This window comes from Benincasa hispida, chromosome 1 (assembly GCF_009727055.1).
Source record: "Benincasa hispida cultivar B227 chromosome 1, ASM972705v1, whole genome shotgun sequence".
In the NCBI taxonomy this organism is placed as follows: Eukaryota; Viridiplantae; Streptophyta; class Magnoliopsida; order Cucurbitales; family Cucurbitaceae; genus Benincasa; species Benincasa hispida.
Genome location: NC_052349.1, coordinates 84,818,133 through 84,824,634, shown reverse-complemented (window position 1 = coordinate 84,824,634; position 6,502 = coordinate 84,818,133).

The following is a 6,502-nucleotide window of genomic DNA, read 5'->3' as shown; positions in this document are numbered from 1 at the left end:
AACTCCATTCAGGAGCAGCTATGGGTCATCTGGTAAATGAATGAATATTATCTAATTATTTTTAATTTAAATTTATTTTAAATATTATCTAATTGTTTTATAATTCACAGAAGATCGAACAACAGTAGATTCCATGATATTGCGAATGATCCGAACCAGGTTCTTGCTAATGTAGTGACAACCAAAGCTATATGGAGGAGAATATATTATATGTACGATATACCTATTGTTCCTCCACCAACTCCTAGACGTAGAGGACCTGTACGGGAAAAGGATGAGTTTGATGAGGTTTCCCATAATGTGGAAGAGTTGCCCTCATGTGATGCAGACGCAGAGTCAAACTGATTATGTTAGCCCGATGATGATGATGCCAGCATTTGGTTCTGACATTATGACTCAGAAGCTGGTCCTTCGTCTTCATACGTGCATGGACATGGTCAAGGTCGTGGAGAGCATAGTGAATATTTATATCACGAAGCGTCTGCATAGGTACCAGAGCAACATCAAGAAGAACCAGAGCAACCTCAAATTTGAAGTCGACAACGACAACCAGCTCGAAATTGACGACGTCCGTCTTGTGGAACACATTGAATTTTTTAATTATTTTTATATAAATGAGATGTTTTAATTTACACTTTTTTATTTTTAATATTATTTTTTTTAATTTATTCTTTTTAGAGTTTAAATAAAATAATAAAATATTTTTAGAAATTGTTTTTATAAAATGGAAAATTAAAAAAGAAAGAAAGAAAGAAAAGAGGTCGAATTTCCAACATTCGATCTCTAAATTATTAAAAAGAAAAAAAAAGTAAAAATCGAGAGTTCAAAATTCGACCTAGGTAGGTCGAATTTTGAACCCTCGATCTATTAAAAAAAACAACAACAATATTTTTCTAAATAGTTTCAAAAGTACAATATTTTTATAAATAGTTTTTAAAACTACTATATTATTTTAATTTTACCGGCCAATTTTCGTGTAAATTTTCCCACATATATGATCAAAATTTATGTTCCATAAACAAAATAAAATCCAATTAACTGAAACAAGGTTTAAATACTATTTTGGTTCCTTAACTTTGAATTTTTTCTATTTTGGTCCCTAAATTAAAAAATATGTATGTTTTAGTCCCTACACTTGTAAAAAGTGTTTCTTTTGGCCAGCGTATTAAGATTCTGTTAACTTTTAAAGATGAAATCTGTTTAAGGATGAAATTGTATCTAACATGGATTGAGTAAGATGAAAATGAAGTAAAATATATCTCACCAATACGCCCAAATAGTGAAATGGCCAAAATCTTAAACCCATAATAACTTTTGAGATTTCCTATAAAAATCGATTTACCACCTAATTCAAAATTAGAACCTAGATTTTGTAGCGTGGCTTACTTGTTTAGCAACCCAGTCATCCAAAAATACAAGTCATCTCATCATTATATTTAAGAATTAAGATAATTTCTCCCTATAAATCCTTGCCTCGATTTCTACAAATGGTGGTGGGAAAGATGACATAGAAAAAAAAAATTTGGGTGCTCCCTTGGATGCACCTATCTTGGTGCATCTAAAATATAGTCCAATAAAATGTTGCCACATCGCATTTTTTAATTTTTTTTAAAAAAATATTTTTTTCTAATTTCTTTTTTGTACAGGTAGAGATGTGGGAACAAGATTTAGGTGCAACCTAATCATTATTCTATAAAGAATCTCTCTCTAAATTTTATTGTTCACATAAAATTTTAATATTGTTTGCCAATACACTACAAGAAAATTTGTCTTTCTCGACAAATTTTCTCTCGACCTAAAAAAGCATAAGAACATCTTTCCCGACACCATTTTTAATATCGTTTGGAGAAGATGGTTTTCTCAACGTCATTTGATTAGGCGTCTGGAAAAAAATTGAGAGAAAAAAGTTTTTAGTAGCCTATTCTGACGGTATATTCAAAACCATTGGGAGAAGCCTCCTTTCTGGACACTTTTTTCAAGAGTCGGGAAAAGTTTCTATCCCAATGCCAAATTAAGTTGAATTTTTTTTAAATTCCCCTCCCCCTTAATTTCCCCCCATCCCCTTTCTATTCCCTCCTCTCCCCCTGCCTCCCTCTTCTACTTTACCTCCCCAACCCCCTCCCTGAAGACCCCTCTGTTAGTCCCTTCTGTCCCCATCTCTCTTCCCTTCAAGAAGCTAGTTCAAGTCTTTCTTCAACATAACCTCTCCAATCTTCCACTTCCCTTTTTGGAAGTACATATGCTACTTTCCCCCTTCCCTTCTCCATCTCCCTCTCCCTCATCTGTTCATGGCAGTGTTTTTTTTCCATCTCCATTTCTCCCTCGCTCTCTTTCTCGTAATTTTGGTACAGTTTCTACAGTTTTTCTCTCAAAATTTTATAATCTCTTCTCCTTTTCCCCCTTTCCATCGCAGTGATGCTTTGTTTCATCGTCGTCTATGGAGATTTATGGGTTTTTGTTGTTTTTGTTCTTGAGTTGACCTTGTTAGTAACTTTCTACTTTGTTAAGAAATGAGGGTTTCTTTGTATTACTTTGTGCATTTACTTAGTACCCTTTTGATCGTTGTTGGATTGTTTCGTTCTTTTATTGTTCAGCTATTACTTTGATGTTTTTGTTTAATAACTCTGTTTCTAAGTTGCTTTTGATTGTTTTGTTTTGTCTCGTTTGTTGTTGTCATGATTTATAAATCGTTTTGGATGAATATAATACCACTCTTGAATTTTACTCACTATTTGGCTCAATAATGCTAGTTTTTTTTTTTTTTTTTTTTATAATTTCATGAAATGATCCAACTCTAAAAAAATTTTCTATGGATGACCTCTTCCTAAAAAATTTTCTATGACTAACCTTTTGCCCTTGTGAAATACCAATTTTACCCCCCAATTTAAAAAACTCTTCAAACCGCACTACGAAGAATCGTTCACCCCACTTTTTCGCTTACATCTTTTCTCACTCTGTGATTTTGGCTCCCATTTTCTCTCGTACTTGACTCGTCATCTCCCATCTTCATCCGAGCATTTGGCAACCTTCTCACCGATCTTTTGTACACATTTTCCACCGTTGTCGATCTCTGAAAGGTATGTGACTCTTCTCTTTAAATGCATGTTGATATTCGTTTAGGATTCTTGTCGGCTTTAGGGTTCGCGCCTATCATTTTTTAAACGATCTCTTAGCTTTTGTTGAATGATCGTGTATTCGTTCTTAAGAGATCACTTAAATAATCCTAGGCGAGCGTCTAGTATTCTTTAAATGATCGATTAAAGAAATGTAAACGATCGTTTAGAAAAAAAATGTGTGGTTGTTTAGTGGTGTTTACACAATCGTATAGGTATTTATAATGTGATTGTTTGGTTATTTGTTACACAGTTTTTTAGGTATTTGTAATGCGAATGTTTATTTGTTTGTTACACGATCGTTTAGATATTTGTAATGCGATCGTTTAGTTGTTTGTTACACGATCGTTTAGTTGTTTGTTATCTGGTTGTTTTGAATTATGTTATACGATCGTTTAGTTATTTGTTATGCGACCATTTAATTTTTTATGTGACTGTTTACTTATTGTGGTAATGTATGCATTTGTTACAGGTTGCTGAAATGGTCATCCCTACTGAGAAATATTTTCTTGCTACAGTTTCTTGCCAAGTCCACAAAACTAGGGGCGTTCGAAAAACTGGATAACTCAATCAACTCGGACTACCCAACCTAAACCATAACGGTGGGGTTAAGTTATTTATTTATTATATTTTTTTTTTGGTTCGGTTGGGTTGAAAATTTTGAAAAAGTAAAATTCTGGTTGGTTTTTGAGTTGAGGAAAAATAGTCCTGGGTTGACCTGACCCGACACGCTCAAAACCTAGGTTTTCTTCCATTGTTCTTTTATCTTCTCATTCACGCTGCAGCCACCTCCCTCTCATTCAACTTCACGCTCGCTCGCCAAGGTCTCCCTCTTCGTCTAAAATCTCGCCTCACAACCTTCCTCTTCCTCTCCAAAAGATCTGTCGTTGATTCCCCATCAGACTCCGCCTTCATCATCCCCCAACTGCCACCTCCTTCGCCGTCAAAGAGCCAAGCCCTACTATTTCGCTTTCATTTAACTCCTCGAGATATCTGACTTACCCTTGTCACAGAGTGAGTCTGATGAGAATAATACCAGCATCAAGTCTCTAAGAAAAATGCCTATCTCGATAAGGTCTGTAATTACTAATGCCTTCATTCTTCTTCTTTAATTTTTCCTCAATTTTTCGTTTCATAGGATTTCTTGAATTTATTTTAAGCCCTAATTTTAGTGTTTAGTTCTCTAGTTCTGTGATCTTTGTTGTTAATTTTTATTTATGAATCTTGGAATCAGAAATTTTAGTAAATGGAATTTAGCGATTTTTTAGTTGATTTTAGTGATTTTTTTTTATCTTGGTTTCAATAACTTCGTCGTTCACGGTCTTCCTCTCGATCGTAATAGAGAGGAAAGAAAAGGAAAAAGAAGGAAAAAGACACACACACAACCCGATAACCCAACCCAAAAATATTGGGTTGGGTTTACCCTTCAAACTAGAACTGATAGGGTTGAGTGTAAGGCCAACCCAAATTTTCGAGTTGGACCAAAAAACTACCCTAACCCAGCCCAACCCAAACTATGTACACCCCTACACAAAATTGCGTCCGTTATTAAGAATAAGTTGACAGAAGAGCAAATGAGAATGTTTAGGACAACGACCTCTGGTCCACTATTGGATGTAGATCTTGTATTGGGCAAATTTTTCACCATTTTCTATTGAGGGAGGTAACAGATGCGAATCCAGACATTATACCATTCAACATATTGGGGAAGAAGGTAACATTCTCCCAAGACGATTTTAATCTAATAACTGGATTGTGGCCGACCAAGGAAATTGTAGAAAAAGAAACAAGCGGTGAGAGACTACAACAACTCATTCTTGGAATGAATGATCTAAATGATAAGGATAGTTCTTACAAGGACATGGAGAATGCGTTCGAGAAGTTCACTTTTACAAACGATGAAGATGTCGTCAAGGTTGCATTGGCATTATTCATTGAAATGGTGATGATTAGAAAAGAAAAGAAACTCAGTTTGATGTGAAGACATTTAGGACTGTTGATGACCCTGAAGTCTTTAGACATTATGACTGGTCGTCCATCTTTTTCAAACGTACCTTGAATAACATGAAGGCTATCATGTGCGGGAAGAGTAAGGCTAATTTGAGCAATTAGGAGCTAATTTGAGCAACCGAGCTTCAAAATGACGTGAATGGATGAAAATACCCCGGACGGAGCTTTATGCAACACTATAAGGTAGTATCTATCTATTTTAAGTGAAACAGGGCAGCGTTGCAACACTGAATGTAGTGTTGCAACGGTATAAACAATATGACGAACGTGCGCGCAAGGCAGCGTTGCGACGCTGTGGCCAACCCCTATATATATGTTTCTTCCCTTTAGGTAAAAAAAGACACGCCCACCTTCGACCTCCAGCCGATTTTCCTCTCCCTTCCTCTTCGACTAATTATTTGGGCGTTTCTTTAGTAATTTATCAAGTAAATGCCGGATTGTAGCTTCTCATCCTCTATGGGAAGGTAAGATTTTGGTTTCTTAGTTTATGGATTCGAAGGAACTCGATGTAAATTTGTGAGATTTTAATTTAATGATGTATACAAACTTATTTATGGGTTTTGATTCGAATTTATATTTATGAATTGCATGATTTTATTTGTTGATTGATGCCCAATAATTTTGTCATGTGATTCTAATGCTTTGTGATTACCTTGTAATATCTAGCACATATTTATAAGTTAATCTCATTGGAAGTAATAGGTTAGTAAGGCAAAAAGGACTGCTCCTAGCAACCTAGAGAAAAACCGTGTTGATTGTTTAATTAGACGTTGGAAGTTAAACACTCATCTTAGCATAATCCCTAGAACTTAATGTGATTCGTTAACTTGTATGGAGTGGATTCATTTTCTATACATTTTGATTAATTAGATAATTAGGACCATTGGTTGGGATTCCAATCAATTGAGCTAAGTATGAACAAGAAGTTTACGTCATAAATTGGGTCAATGATCTAAATTACATTGGGAAAATCCATTCCTCTAAGCTAAGGCATCTCGATTAATTGTGCTTCTATCTTTTATTTTCTTGCACTTTATTTTATGCAATTTCAATTATACATCCACACCAAACCCCTCGTTTATCTTTTCAACTGAAAACGAGCTTTGATGAACTAATCTTTCGTGCTTCCCTGAGGTTCGACCCCGAACTTGCCGCTTGTACTACCAGTTAGTATAACTAGTTCATTCGATGATTTATTAATATTATTTGCATAGGCACGGGTTTACAGGTGACGATAAACCCGACCCTACCAAATTAGCGTCGTCGTCAGGGAAGCCAATTAATTCTTCTTAGTTAGTTTTTAGTTAAAGTTTCTTTTGCTTTGATTTGTTTTCTTTTTGTGTCAATTAAGCATGAAAGGATTTCCAAATCAATCTTGG